The sequence below is a fragment of the Vulpes vulpes genome, chromosome 8, assembly GCF_048418805.1.
Source record: "Vulpes vulpes isolate BD-2025 chromosome 8, VulVul3, whole genome shotgun sequence".
Lineage (NCBI taxonomy): Eukaryota > Metazoa > Chordata > Mammalia > Carnivora > Canidae > Vulpes > Vulpes vulpes.
The window spans coordinates 53,319,236-53,333,813 of record NC_132787.1 but is presented as its reverse complement, the minus strand read 5'-3'; the positions used below and the strand labels follow the sequence as shown (position 1 = coordinate 53,333,813).

Genomic DNA, 14,578 nt, shown 5'->3' with positions numbered 1-14,578 from the left:
GATAATGGTTATAAGTGGAGATTTCTAATAAAAACTATCATAAAGGGATGCCTAAAGGGATGCCTGGGTGGCTCAGTAGGTTGAGTAACTCACTCTTGATCCTAGCACAAATCTTGATCTCAGGGTCATGAGTTTGAGCCCTGTGCTGAGCTACATATTGGGCATGGAGCCTACTTAAAAAAAAAAAAAAACTATCTTAGGCATGAATACTCATAAGTCTACCTACTGTAGGAAACAGGGGTGGGAGTGAAGGAATTTAAAGCCACTTAACTCATCAAAAATCTATGATCTAACAATATTTGAAAGTCTCAAGGTCAGTGGGAGCCTGACAAAAACACAAAGAGTTTCCCAATACAAAAGTGAACATTTCCCAATACAAAAGTCTCTGAAACATTCCCTACTCCAAAACAGAGTTATTTGTCTAACACCTGTGAGCTTTCAGGTATTATTTGGTAAAGGAATCCTGAAGTTGTTAAAGATCAGATACAACACAAGTCAGTAGAGATCAAATTCTTCTGAGGAAGGAAAAGAAAGGACAGCTCCTAGAAAAGTAAAGTAAAGCAAGAATTATAGGATCTTCATTTATCTCCTCAATCCTGGGAGTTGTCCACTCATGCCCAAAGGCACCATCTGGTTTTATCTGAGTGAACAGAAATACTTAGCTGAAACAGTATAAATCTATAGGCCTTCAAGTGATGCCTGCAATAATAAATCACTTTGCTGTTTGAAAACTCACTATGTGTCAGGCATGGTACAGAATCTCACTCAACTCTCACGTTCACCTTACAGATTTTATTTTTCAATTCCCAATGACCCCCAGAGATTTGTAAAAATAAATGCTTTTTTAAAAATTTTATTTATTTATAATAGTCACACACACACAGAGAGAGAGAGAGAGGCAGAGACAACATAGGCAGAGGGAGAAGCAGGCTCCATGCACCGGGAGCCCGACGTGGGATTCAATCCCGGGTCTCCAGGATGGCGCCCTGGGCCAAAGGCAGGCGCTAAACCACTGCGCCACCCAGGGATCCCTGTAAAAATAAATGCTTATGCCTCACCTCAGATCTACAGACTCAACCTCCCTGCTTGAAACCTGAACATGCCCATTTTGAGAAACCACCCCCTCCACTAGCTTAAGACATTTGTGCTTAAAACCATCCCTTTCTGCTCCTAACTGCTGTTTTCTCTCCTCAGTCTTGGGATAATACCCTCATTGGGTCAGAGAAGAATGTCAAGGTTGGGTGAACTATTAACAGCTACCTTAAGCTCACCTTTACTCAACATGAGAAACCAAGGGGGCAGCTCAGTTAGGAGAGGCCCTTGCCACACTGTGCAGTCCTTGGGATCCAGCTCTGATTATAGCCAATGCCCTGGCCAGCAGTATAGAGGGTATGGTGACCTTAAGTCTGTGCCTTGCGCCTCCCTTCCCAAGTCCCAGTTCTGAGCCAGACAAACAGAATCAAGCAGATGAAAAAAACCTTGAACAGGTTCCATGTGTTCTTTATTCTAGGAATTACATCTGTGGGGCCACTCCCCCATCCCCTAAATCTAACCACCTTAAAAGCAGAGGCCATGCCTCCTCCCCCATCACCCTGTGGGTAGAGTTTCAAGTTCCATTCATATCTGAGGCACTACCGGTCATCCTGTGAGCTCCTAAGGAAAAGTGGCACCTGCCAGCTCTACCTCATGGTTTCTTGTTCCCTGCCAACCCCTTCCTCCCCTTAGCTTCTTCAGTTAACATACTGGACTGGGTAAAGTCTATCTAGGATCATGAACAAAGGTCTTTCAACTTTCTCTTGAACATCAAGACCTATGACTCCAACCTGATTTCATTTGTCCATGCCACCTTGGATTGGCTCACATTCAAATGCAAAACACTTTTAAGTGGTTGATGGAATAAAGTTGAAAACCACTCTATTCTCAAGGGACTTTATAGTTGAATAGAGGTGAAGGAAAAATTTTAGTACAAAAATAGCTACCAGTATGAACAGAGGATAAATATCATAAGACTTCCAACATGGAACAAATTCAAAAAAGCTTCATGGATTAGGGAGGACTTGATGTAGACCTTGACAACAGATAGGTAGGATTTCAGTATGTATGCAAATAGGAAGAAACATTCTAAACAGAAATGTGAACATCAGGTATGGAAGTGGGAACGCTTTTGTGTATGATCAAAGAAGAGTTAAAAACTCAACATGACTGAAAGCCAACTTTCTGTCATGGTGACACATTAGACTGTAAAGGCCTTGAATGCCAGCCCAAGGATCTGGCCTTCGTTTGGTGGTCAGCAGACTCCACTCAAGGCTTATGAGCAGAGGAATGACAGGACCAGAGATGGGCTCCAAGAATAGCAGGTGGGATGAACTGGAGCAAAGGTCCACTGTAGGAAGTCCAGGTAAGAGACTGTTGTAATAACCCTCCTCACACGCAGCAAGGCCTGGACCAGGATGGCAGCTGTGAGAGTAGAGTGGAGGTGACAGTGGCGGAAGAACTACAGTGAGGGTAGATTGTAGCAACTCTTCAATCCCATTCCCTCAGATTTCTCCATGACAGGTGGCCACAGACGGGACAGTTTTCATAACACAAATGTCCAAAACACTTAGGTGACCAATGAGCAGGACATACAACAGATTTGCGGCCCCCGGCAGTGTCAGGGGTCCCTGGTCCTCTCCCTAACATAGGCTTCCTTTACTCACATGCTGCTTGCTTGTGGCCTCTCCTTCATCAGGAAGGGGTCTCTGCTGCACTCAGTGGCACATGCACAGTAAAGTCTGCTGAGGCCACAGCTCTATTTGAACAGAGTTCTGAGTTTCTGTTCAAAATTATTTCTGTGTTTCTGGCTCTTCTCCGTTCTGAGCTACAAGGATACTACAGCCCTGGAGCCATCTTCTCATTCTGTCACTGCTCCATAAAGGCCATTTGTTACTTAGATTTGCTGCCTTACCTCAGTGTTTCCTGCTGATCCACTCTGACGTCTTTTCTATTTTCAACCCTAGACTCCCCTTCTGTATGGACTGAACTATGTCCCTCCCAAAATTCTTAATGTTGAAATCTTAACCCTTGAGGTGACTATATTTGGAGATTAGGCTTTAACAAAGAGATAATGAAGGGAAGTAGGGTCACAGGTTGGGGAAATAATCTAGTAATCCTTATAAAATGACGAGACAACAGGAGTACATGCACCCAGGAAAGGCCATGTGGGCACATGGCAAGAAGGTGGCCATCTGCAAGCCAAGGAGAGAGGCCTCAGTCTTCTGCCTGCCAACAGAAGAAATCCTGCCAACATCTTAATCCTGGACTTCCAGCCTCTAGAACTGTAAAGAAATAAATTTCTGCTGCTTACGCACACACACGTTCCACCATCCAATCTATGGTTTCTTGTTATAGCTGCACTGAGACTAATGCGTCTTCCACTTGGACTGGGTGTTGCATAGGGAAGGGGTCAGAAAACCAAGCTCACGCCTTGGTGACTAACGGAAAAGTGACACCATTAAAACATGGTGTCACTATGACAAATGCAACAGCCACATTTGAGATGGGCTTAAATCCGAGGACTTGCAGAACATCCTGCAGGTAGATAGGAGTGTGGCTGGAGCTCAGGGACAATGGATTGGGTGTGCACCACAGAGTTAGGTGAAACCCACCCCCCAAGTAAGAAGATGGAAAGATGGGGGCCCAGGATAAGGCCTGGAGTAACCCTATATCCAGGCAACCAGAAGAGGAAGCAGAGAAGGAATAATCAGAAGGCCAAGGTTTTATGGCGTAGTCAAACTAAAAGAAGAATTTCAAGATTGATTCGCAAGGCAAAATGACGTCATTACAAAGTAAAGAGAATGAAAACTAAATATGTCACTAAGCTTAGAACGTGGAAGTCCAGGATGGAGAAGGCTCGAGAAGCTAGTAATAGAGGCAATGAATCTAGACACATCTCAAAACAGATGACAGAGAGAATCGGGATAGCAGCTTGAGGGGAAAGCAGGGCTGATGGTTTTATTCTCACGGTGAAGAAAATGAGCAGCATGTTGATGTATCAGGGAGGATACGAGGAGCATAGGAAATGGGTTTCACCCTGATGGGATGGAATATTTCCACTGGGGCAGAAGTTTTTTTTTAAATGAGATAAAGAGGAAAATAAAGTCACTTACCTCAGCTTCAATTCTTCCCGCAGAGTAACTGACACAAACCAGAAACTCTGAGGATATGGACCCAAATGTCCAAAGGGCTCAAACTGACAAATCGCTGAGGGTGCCCAAGAGAGGCCTGTGGATTTGCTGCTATTAGCACCAAAAGACAGCTGCTGGGAGGTAATAGGAACCCGGAATGCCGGATCTCCCAATTTCTCAAGAGAATCTGGAAATCCAGCTTTATGCAAAATGTCACCACTGTAAAAAGCTGACAGCTGTTTCAATTTTTTTCCTATTTCAAATCTTTAAGAAACTCCATGTAAACTCAACAGAATTGAGACCCTGAGCTGGCAGTTTATAACCACTGGCCAAAAGGATTTCCAATAGCCACAGCATTGTTTCACTACAATGAGTCAACAAATCGAATCCATTTTTCTAAGAAACAGCCTAAGGTGATTTTTTTTCCCCATTAGATATACAGGTAGATCTCATTAATTGATAACAGACCAATCAGGATGGCTTCTCAGGGCTTTTCTCACCACAGTGTCCGCCAAGAATAGAAGGAGAAAGTAGTAACTTTTATCCTAATTTTGGGTTTGACATGTTTAAAAAACAGAAGACTCAGAGATGAGGATTTCTATACATACGATGAGCACAGAGCTGGAATGTTAGACCAACATGAGTTGGCAGGTATGGTGTGTGTACCAGGTAACCAGCACAGAGACCAACGAACAGAAAGGTAGAGCAGATAGAATGAGGAAAGCGTGACCTTACATACAGAGAGCTGCTCCGGGGATGGACCATGGTAGCCAAGGAGTAAGTAGCAAACAGGCTCATTTGCCAGGCAGCATCACTGAATTTCCAAAAGATTAAAGAAAGGGTATGGAAAAAATGCATTCTGTTTGGAAGCAGAAAAACAGAAGGGTGCTGTCGGTGACAGACAACCAGGTACAATGACTTCATCAGGAAAGGGGTCCCAGGCACTGTCTTTCATCTAGGATGCAGCAGGATTATTCTTCAAACATGGTACCCAACTGCTAGTCGCAAACACTATGGATCCAGCACCATCTTATCTAATAGTTGGGAACCAATGGTGCAGTAAGTACCAGACCACAAAGAAAACAGTCTCTCCTCAAAAGGCACTTATGTAACCAACACTCAAGCCATGAAAAACTACATAGCAAAAACTTAGCAAGACAGCAGGTAAATAATGTTTAACCCTAGTCATTGTAACTGTGGATGGATATTTGACTGTATAACTAGGATGTACCATAGAGGAAATTATTTCCGTTTCATCAAGGCATGAGAGGAAGATAGGGTGGGAGCCCAGGATAACATTCAACCTGGATGGTATTCACTTTGCACTGAACTCCTTGCTGGTCTATAAAACCCTTGGAACTTCAGCAAGGAGAAGGCAACATTCCCAGAAAGTTTGGCTGGGCAAATCGGCACATTGTGCCCTCACAGAGAATGCTGTTCCTCCACTACTGGTGTGCATCTGTGTAATTAGACAAGCAAAACACTAGACTTCTGTCAGAAAAACACAGTTGGTATAGACTACGAGAGATTAAGTCAGCACCTGTGAATGGGCCAAGAATCCCTGCTAGCCGTCGGCCATGACCAAGGGCCTCCTTGCGCCCTCCTCTTGCCCTGGGCCGGCATGTCCACCTTCTTTCAGGGCCAGCCTCAGAGCCTCAGACATGCAGTTGCTTCAGACAGCGTAAGAGGAAACCCATTGTGTCGCAGCTGGTATTGACAGATGTCTCCAGCAAGGAAGAGATAAAGGCCATTCAATTTAATCTTTCTTCAAAAACATTTCACCTAGAGCAGATCCTATATCTTTGCTGCAGATAATACATTTAAGGCCACCTGGATTCCTTCTTGGAGAAGCAAGACCTATGGAAACTCAAACACTCCAAGTGTATTCATTTTAAAGAATTACTGTCAAAAACAGAAGGATAAGTGGGGCCCTAAAATATGTATTTGCTAACTTTACTTTCCCATTGTCACAATTACCATTTGGTCTTAGCCAGCAAGAGATTTCACATGTGGGAAATTAATGAAGTGCATTCCATTGAGCACTATGTGGAAAAGAATGATCCCAGGCCCAGTGAGTAATTCTTATTTCTCGTTTATGATAAGGAATGAATCTGCTTATCTCAAAGTTCATTTGGCCTGCCAGCGCTAAATACTACCCCCCAACCCCCAGGCATCATGAATGATACTTTGTTCTATATGGCAGGACTCTGGGCTGGAGGTCAAGGTCTTTCACACTTGACTTGCTTACCTAAGAGTTCTGCAAGCTGGGAGAGAGACAGAGTCAATATTTTGTAGGAACAAAGATGCCCTCAGAGAGGATACCCTTTTGCTGCTGGTAAAGCTGAAAAAAACCTGAAAATAGCCAAACCGTCCTGAGGATTGGCTGGAACAGAGCTATCCCCTCAAACTGGCATCTTGTTCTACAAGACCTCTTGACCTTGCATTTCTACACATTCATTGTTTACGTATGTTAGGGAGTCCTCCCGCCTCCAGGCTCTCCCACTCACTGCCTTGAGATCTTGCCGTCATCATGTCAGGTTCTAAAACAATCATTCAAGGGGCACCTGGGTGGCTCAGTCAAGTGTCTGACTCTTGATCTGGGCTCATGATCTCAGGGTTGTGACATCCAGCCCCATGTTGGGCTCTGTGCTGAGCATGGAGCCTGCTTAAGATTCTCTCTCCTCCTCCTCCTCCTCCTCCTCCTCTGCTCTCTGTCTCTCAAAAAAAATAAAAATAAAATAAAATAAAATAATAATAATAATAAATAAATAAATAAATAAATAAATAAAAACAATCATTCAAAAAGCAGAATCCAGACTCCCTGCTCAGGCTATGAGCTTCAGCATAATCCAGCCCTACCTCATTACCCTAGGCTCCTCAGCAGACACCCAAATGGCCTACCCACACCCAGCCTACCCTTGGCTCATGCCACCTGCTCTGCCTGGAGTACCTTCCTGACTCTGATTACTTATTCATAGTAGCTCCTAAGTAAACATTCTTTCCAAGTGATGAATTTAAAACCTACCCATTTTCAAGGCTCAGTCCAAATGTTAAGTTAAACACAAATCCTTTCCTGACCACCACAGTCTGAAGGCATCACTCCATTGTCTGAATTTCAAGTATCATTTCTATAATCAACAAGTTATATTTTGTTCCTACCATGGGGCAGACAGATACCAAGGCCCTAACCAGACAAGACACTGTCCTGCCCTCACGGAGCCCAGGAGTGCAGTGGGGAAAGTTATAAACATAATTACCCAACAGTGGCATGAGTGCTGGAATATTTAAAAGAAAATGTCTTACTATTGTTATACATATTTACTGAGCTCCTACCAAGTGCCAATCACCATGCCAATCATCATGCCTTTCATGAGCTTACATTTAATCCTAATGGGCCATTCCACAAGTTAAAAAAAAAAAAAATTCTGCAAAGTTCAGTTGATTTCCCATAGCTATCTGGATAAGCCCCAGAGCCTAGATTCAAACCCACTTGAGTCTGGGTTCCTTCCACCATCTCCCCAGCCTCCCAACCGTGAGGTGTATGCTGTGTTAGGAGACACAAGTAGTTAGACTAGAAGAACCCAAGACACCCTAGGTAAAAGGAACAGCACAGGTGTGTTCAGGAATGGTGAGTGGTTCAGAAAGCCAGAGAATAGGTATACGTGGAAAGGAAGAAGCAGGTCAGGTTAGACTGGGAAGCACCGTAGGCTCATTCCTACAGATTATGGAAGAGCTTCAGTGTTTGTGTCACGTGAGGCTTAGAGCCTCAGAAGCTGGAGGCCATCTCAGACCAAGAGCAAACTGCATAGCTGCCATCAGGTCACCTAACGGTTATCCTTCCTATTTATCACAACTCCTTGCCACTGCCTGGGCTCCTTCCTTCCTGGGGTTATGCGTATTGCAAAGTTGTGTGAAGATCATCAGAACACTAGCACCTATGGTGTGCAAGGCCCTACGTGCCTTCTCCCATCTAGTCCTCCCAATACTACAATGAGGTACTATTGTGCCCATCTGATGGGGGAGGACAGAGTCTCAGAGAAGAAGAATGTGTCTGCTTGCAGTGCAGGCTTCCAGTGCCAATGCCTATGCTCTTCATCACTTAGCCACGACCACCAAGTAACAGGATTAAGAAAACTTGGGCAGGGGGATCCCTGGGTGGCGCAGCGGTTTGGCGCCTGCCTTTGGCCCGGGGCGCGATCCTGGAGACCCGGGATCGAATCCCACATCGGGCTCCCGGTACATGGAGCCTGCTTCTCCCTCTGCCTGTGTCTCTGCCTCTCTCTCTCTCTCTCTGTGACTATCATAATTAAATTAAAAAAAAAATTAAAAAAAAAAAGAAAAGAAAACTTGGGCAGTTCCTCACGAAACACAAAGAACAGCTGTTGCTGAGATCTTGAGGAAACATTCCTAGTTGAACTACTCTTATCAAACTCCTATGCAACAAATATGAAAATCATTTAACCAAGATGTGACCAGAGACACACATCTCCCACATGATCAAACCTTAGATGATCTGAGAGTATCAGAGTTCTTAAGCATCCTCTCCTTAAGAGCAGTTTATCAAAACACCATGATTCTATCCCTTCAGCTCATTCCCTGCCACACTAACTTCAATTTAACCAAATATCTAAACATCTACTCTATGCCAGGTGACATCCTAAGAACGAGGATTACAGCAGGTAACACAAAGGACAAGATCCCTGCTCTCCTGAAACTTGACATCAGGCAAGGGTGACAAGTAGAAAGTAAACGAGAGGACTTCTGGTGACAATGGCTCTGAAAGATGGAGATGCGGTGGTGGGACAAAGGGAGAGGCTGGCTTGGAGAGCCGTTCCTGGGGAGGTAACATTTGGATTCATACTCAAATGACAAGAAGGAGTCAGCCTTCCAAGCTGCAGGATTATGAGGTCCTCATACTTAAAGTTCCAGTGGGCTGGAGAGGATGTTAGCAGTGATCTAGTCCCAATTCCTGATTTACAGGAGTAAAGAGAGGCTCATTGAGATGCAAACACCAGGACAAGGTGCCCCAACTGACTGCAAGCCTATTTCTTCCCACAGATCCTTTGGACACACACAGGAGATGTACATGCCTTACATTTGTGCCTCTAATCCCCTCATCCTGTTTATAATTTTATTTTCACCACAGCCCTGGGGAAAGAGAGGCCCTCACTGATAGATAGTAAAATTGAAGCTCCAGTTGGCTGACTTGTCTAATGGTCTGTCACTAACAACCAAACTACAGCCTAGGCTCTTTGCATTCCAGTCCTGTGTCCTTTCCCCTGGAGGAGAGGGAACTGTCTGGCCAGAGGTCTATGAACACAAGACATCATTACTAGCAGCTTCATAGTTTATGGTGCAAAGAACATGCAAAAAAGCCAAAGATAAGAACAATTTACTTAGTCATAACACACAAACTCAAAGTCCCTGAGTTATTTGCCGCAGGAGAAAACATGTGACTACAGGTGACTAGACAACCAGCTCCTGTGACTTCTGGATACGGAACCGAGAGCAAGCACGTCGGTGCAACATTGCAGAGACAGCTGAGGAGGAAGGAACCAGCCCAGACCAGAGAAGTCTTTGGCTGGTGAGCCCTTAGACGAATTTCATATTTAAGTCCCTTGGACTCTTCTGCTTAGGAAGTGGCCAGGGGTTCTCTAACCAGGCTGCACACCAGAATCATCTGGAATGTTAAAGAAACAAAAATTTTCAGACCCACACAAGATCCAAAGAATTATAAACTCCAAATGGTAGAGCCTGGGGAAGTTGCTTTAAAACTCAGCCTAGAAACCCACTGTCTTTTCCTCATTTCTTAGTGCTATAACGTGATGAAAAGAGGAGGTGTCTGTTTTTATTATCCAGTGGGAAAATTAAGTTAGGTTTTATTCTTTAAGGGCTGCTTCCAGAAGAAAATCTCTAAAACACAAAGCCCTTGCCTACTAGGGAGCTCCGAGGAGTATATCCCTGGTGACCTGGGAGGTCTTTTGTCACACTCCCTTTTGGCTGCACATCAAACTCCCAGGCAACCCTTGGAAAGCTTTTTCTGGTAAATCAGTTTACCAATTCCTTTGTGAAGCAGACCCTACCCTGCAAGGGTCAGACATCACAAGCAGAGAGAACCTCAGAGTGTGGCCCATACCCACCCCCCACCGACCACCACCACCATCATTAAAGGGCCACTGGCTTCCCCATAAGCCTCCCTTCTGCCCTGGACAGCCAGCTACTGCTTGGAAAAGGAGAAAGGAAAAGAAAGAAGGGGTTCAGGCCCAAGCAGCTGGCGCCCTAAGTCAGAGGGACAGTCAGTTCTTACCTGGAACTGGGAAGAAGAAGAGCCAGTCCGTTCTGGAAGTTCTCTCTCTGCTAGTGAGCTCCAGTCTTGGAACTCACTGGACTTTGAACAAAGATTGATTTAAAAGCTGATGTATTTAACAGCGACCTGTGGTCTGAGTTCAAGTGACCTCTGTCCTGCTTCCTGCCAGCTGGTGGGCCCTGAGCAGGGCAAAGCTGAGACATCTGCAGCAAGCCCAGTGCTGGGCCCGCCTGCTTCACCTCATGGGGACGCTGTTGCTCACCTGCCCCTCCCAAAGAAGAGAAAGGAGAGGAGGGAAGGGGCAGCTGAGGAGGAGGAGGCGCCTCTGCCTTCTTTGCCCTTGGCAGATGTGTCAGTCACACCAATCAACACTCAGTGCATTAAGAAGCTCCACTGTGCCCTATTCCAGGGTCAGGGCTGGGGGTACCACCTGAGCATCCTCATCCACTCAGGCCTCCATGGGGAGCAGGAACCTCTGTGACCCCTACCTAGTAGAAGGTCTGTGCCAACAAACCACAGTAAACGGAGCAAAACCCCTCAGGCTCCCTTCTTCCTCCCCTGGGAGTTTTTACCTACATGCAAAACCCTGGTCTTACTTCCCAGACCTCTCCTCTTCTTACGTGTTCTCTCTTCACTCCCTTCTGTTACCTGAGGGTACTCTGTTCTATTCTCTAACCTAGTAACAATTGTCTTCCCCTGCCACCCACTCAGAGCCTCTCAGGCAAGCCCAGCAGGGGAAGATGGAAGGCATTTCCACAAGCTCCTCAGCATGGCTGCCTGGGCAGTGGGGAGGGGCCCCGTGTTCGGCCCCTTGCCCCAGCTGCCCTGGAGCAGCAGCCGATCCCATCAGCAACACCCACACAGGCAGACCGAGAGCCAGGCTTCTGACTGACCTGGGTTCTCAGCCCACACTGGAAATCAGGGCAAGAAATTGCTCTAGGCAGTAAGGCAAAGCAAACCCCAAGCTGAGGACAGGGTGACCTCATCCTCCTCCACCTATGCTTGAAGGGCTACTGGTCTTGGCTGGGCCTTGGCTTTTCCCAAGAAAGGCCTGGCCCAAGCCAGAGGGTAAATGGTCAAAAATGATAAACATCTGAGCAGCCAACTCAAATCAGATTATGTCCACCTGGATTGCCATGCCCCCTGGGCCTCCTGTGTCTCTCCCTAAGTGGCGAAGAAGAATGGAAAAATCTTGATTTAAGATTAGGATACCTGTGTTCAAATGTGACTCTGCCATTTCCCAGGTGTTTGATCTAGAGTAATTCATTTCTAACTCTGAGTCTCACTTACCTTCATCATCTGTAAATAATTGTTATTATATTGTTTTTAGAGATTTTTAAAATATTGAGTCAAAAGTCCTCTCACTTCTGCCCATAAATCCTAAAAGTTCCCTCTGGAGCCACTCTGAGTCTATTCTACACAGAAGCTCTTCAGATATTTGAAGGCTGTTATATCCCCCATAAGCCTTCTTTTCTCTGGGATTCAGTGAATGTCCCTTATTCCCTAAGGTGATCTGCCTAGGCCATGACTTCAGGTCTTCCCCCCCACAGGCTCCCAGACTCTAAAGGGGGAAACTTTAAGGTGAGGGAATTGTTCTATATCTTGAGTGTGGGAGTGGCTATGCAACTGTCTAAAATTATCAAACTTCACCAATCTATACACGTAAAACAAGTGAATCACATGGCATGTAAAAAATACTTTAAGTGCTAAGAAGCCTAAATCAGTAATATTTATTCTTGACACTTCTAAAATTTAAAAACTCTGGAGTGACAAAAAGAAAATAAAGTAAAGACAGCCCTCACAGCAGAGCATATTCTCATCAGGAGACTTCTCAGACTTCCCCTTCATCCCAGCACAGATGGAGAAATAGCCACAAGGTTTGAACCTATGAATGGAAAAGACCTTGAAATGCAGAGAAAGTAGGGTGCCTCGGTGGCTCAGTCATTTGAACATCGGACTCTTGACCTTGGCTCAGGTCCTGATCTCAGGGTCTTGGGATCAAGTCCTATGTTGGGCTCCACTCTCAGAGGGGAGTCTGCTTGAATTCTCTTTCTCTCCTTCTCCCTCTGCCCCTCCCACTGCTCACACACACTCTCTCTAAATAAATAAATAAAACTTAAAAAATAAATAAATAAATGCTGGGACGCCTGGGTGGCTCAGCTGTTGAGCACCTGCCTTCAACTCAGGGTGTGATCCTATGGTCCTCGGATCGAGTCCCACATCAGGCTCCCTGCATGGAGGCTGCTTCTCCCTCTGCCTATGTGTCTGCCTCTCTATCTCTCATGAATAAACAAATAAAATCTTTAAAAAAAATAAACGCAGAGAAAGTTTTGGTTCAAAATCAAAGAGAAGGGCAGCCCGGTGGCTCAGTGGTTTAGTGCTGCCTTCAGCCCAGGGCGTGATCCTGCAGACCTGGGATCGAGTCCCACGTCAGGCTCCCTGTGTGGAGCCTGCTTCTCCCTCTGCCTGTGTCTCTGCCCCTCTCTCTCTCTCTGTGTCTTTCATGAATGAATAAATAAAATCTTAAAAAAAAAAATCAAAGAGAAACAAGCATTTTGTTTTTAAGTGACTAAACCCTTTCCCAATGGAATATTGAATGGAATGTTTGCCCTCACTAAAACTTGAATTTTAAAAGCTCTCCTGCCTATAAATGGATCTTATCTGATTAATGCAGTCAATCTTTTTTATTGATTGCTTAGATCAAGACATTAATGAGAAGAGAAAATAACATTATCTGTTATATGCCTGATAATCCTTTATATCCATTATTCTGTTTAATCCTCAGTACAACCCTTTAGGCTGATATCTCCATTTAACAGATAAGAAAAGCCTAGACTCACCTGGTCAGTTATCCTGCCCAAGGTCTCTTGATTCAGAAGAACTAAGGAGCCTGTCTGTGGGTGTTATGGCACCTGTATGATAAGGGCCCCAGCCAACCAGAGAAGGAATGTGCTCTCCCTCTCTAGGGGTATTCAAGCAGAGGCTGATAGCTTTGTATCTGGTTACAGAGAGCTATCCTGCATTGTTAGGGAGATTGGAGTAGGTGTTAGGGAGGAGGAGTAGATTGGTAGTAGTCTTAGGTCTTCCAAGCTTGGGTCTCTTCCAACTCTGAGATTCTGCGATCTTAATACCATGGATCTAAGACCGCTTCGGCCATGAAGGTGTGTGATATAAGCCCTGGTGTGTGCATAAAAGGGCATGTAGGTAAGAGTTATGGGCATGGGCTTATGAGCATGAAATCAAACAAATGCTGTATTGAATCCTAACTCTACCATTAATAGTTTTGATAGTTTTATACTTTTTCTCTAGGAATCCTTGGCAGCCCTAGTGGAGGGTTTGCTTTTGTTTTTGTGAGGTAGCACCTCTCCATACCCCTAGAATAATGAAGAAAGGCACTAACAACAGGGCCATTTTATGTAACTTGCTTTAGTGTTTCTAGATCATGCAAATAATCCACATCAGCTACAACTCCAACCCCTTTTTGGGGGGGGAGGGGCACAGAGGGAGAAGGAGAGAATCTTAAGCAGGCTCCATGCCCAGCAAGAGCCCATTATGGGGCTGGATATCATGACCCTGAGATCATGACCTGAGCCAAAATCAAGAGTAGAGCACTTAACTGACCAAACCATTCAGGAACCCCCACCCTAGCCTCCTGTTAAGGCAAATCTATGGTTGGGAATTCACACTATGAAATTCTTTTTTTCTTCCCGGAGTCTAGACCAAGATAGATAGTTTCCTTGCTATTCCTGATCGGTTTTACCCGGTTCTGTGCTTTCCATAAATAGTTCCCTCTTCATCATACTTATATATTATGTTTATTAATTATTTTCTGTCTCTCCCCAACCATAATATAAATTCTCCAAGGGGCAGGATTTGTTTTTATCACTGCATCCCAAGTGCCTGGAATAGAAGCCTAAATTATAGCAAGCTTTCAAAAAATGAAATTGAGAAAGGAGTGAAAAGATGCATTTCATTTTGCCAGCTTGGTTTTTATATGGCCCTTTAACTAAGAATGTAGATTTTTGAGGGTCTAATCTCCTATCCCAAAGTGATTCTGTGAGAACAAACTGCTTGCTTACTGTTTTTTCAGCTTCCTCTTCACCTC

General features: G+C 44.8%; 1 protein-coding gene across 4 annotated transcripts in view; it reads right to left on the bottom strand.

Moving 5' to 3' along the window:
• The window catches only part of PDZK1 (PDZ domain containing 1), a 35,137-nt gene extending 23,878 nt beyond the window's left edge, over positions 1-11,259 (bottom strand). For 2 of the 4 annotated variants that reach the window (XM_072766713.1, XM_072766712.1), the window contains exon 1: positions 10,474-10,562. The gene's annotated coding sequence lies outside the window, so the exon portion shown is untranslated. Of the gene's footprint in view, positions 1-10,473 lie in introns of all 4 variants that reach the window. The other 2 variants (XM_025982959.2, XM_072766714.1) reach the window with 2 other exon arrangements.
• Between the last annotated feature and the right edge of the window lie 3,319 nt (positions 11,260-14,578).